Here is a 1,302-nt window from a genome sequence, read left to right on the forward strand (position 1 = left end):
TTGGAGTCTGCAGTCACTGGAGCAAGCGAGCCTCCCTGCTCGCTTCCAGCTGCCTGGCTGCCGGCCGCCATCTTGGCTGACAGTTAATTTGCATAAGGATATGCTGATTAGCCAATGGGAAGGGTAGCGGTCGTATGCCAATTACCATGTTTCTCTTTTATTAGTGTAGATGATCATATAAATCTTGTTCATGGCTGAACCACATCATTTATATTTCCATTCTTATGCAATTGTTCAATTTCCCTGGAGTTAATAATTAACTCAAATTTTGCTTTATCCTATTTTCTAGGGTCCTGTCCACTTATTCATCTCTGTCTGAACTATGAAACTACTCCAATGGCTAATCTATGAATTCCGCATTTTACTGGAAATAAACCTCTGTCCTTGGTCTTCCTGGACAGGCTAGACTGGTTCCTCTTCAGACCAATTGTATAACTGTCATCCCTTCTCTTCTATGTTGGACTTGTTTTCTTGATCCCATGGTTGTACTTTGCTCTTTCACTTCCTTGTTTGCATGGAACACATCCCATTATACAGTGGTTTAGTAAGAGAGTAAACAAAGAGATAAACTTTAGAGATCTTACATATCTAAAAATTCCGAGATAATGAGGGTGTTGTCAATGGAACATCAGGGCCACTCATTCACTCATTCATTCATTAGAGAGAAGTTTTAATAACTAAGTTGACAGACCCTGTACTTAGCACTGAAGTTACAAATATGAGAAAGATACCATCCCTGTCCTTTAATAGTTTACATGTTCATCAGGGAAATCAACATATGAGAAAGTAACACACATAAACACTCTGGCAAGTGCTATATAGGTATGATCCAGGGACTGTTTGCAGCAAAGTAATCAACTAACTGATTAAAAGTAAAGAAACAAGATTCAGGAAACCAAGATGGCGGCATAGGTAAACACCGGAGATTGCTGCCTCGCACAACCACTTCAAAAATACAACTAAAAGACGGAACGGACATCATCCAGAACCACAGGAAGGCTGGCTGAGTGGAAATTCTACAACTAGAAAGAAAGAGAAAAGCATACCGAGACTCAGAGGAGGCGCAGTGCACTAAGGTGCGGAGGTGCATGTGGAGCGGGCTGGCGGCTGAGGGCGCGGTTGTCGTTTTCAATCTGGAGGGAGTCTCAGGCTCTGAGCTCCAGTTCCGGGTGAGTCTCTAGGGACCCAGACTGATACGGGAGAAGTGGGACTGTCTGGCATTGATTGGAACTCGAGGGCAGCTTTCTCTCCGAGGGGCTTGCAGCGATTACTGGGACACTGAGAAGCAGAGCCTCTGAGGGC

Source organism: Myotis brandtii, unplaced genomic scaffold (genome assembly GCF_000412655.1).
Source record: "Myotis brandtii unplaced genomic scaffold, ASM41265v1 scaffold1172, whole genome shotgun sequence".
Lineage (NCBI taxonomy): Eukaryota > Metazoa > Chordata > Mammalia > Chiroptera > Vespertilionidae > Myotis > Myotis brandtii.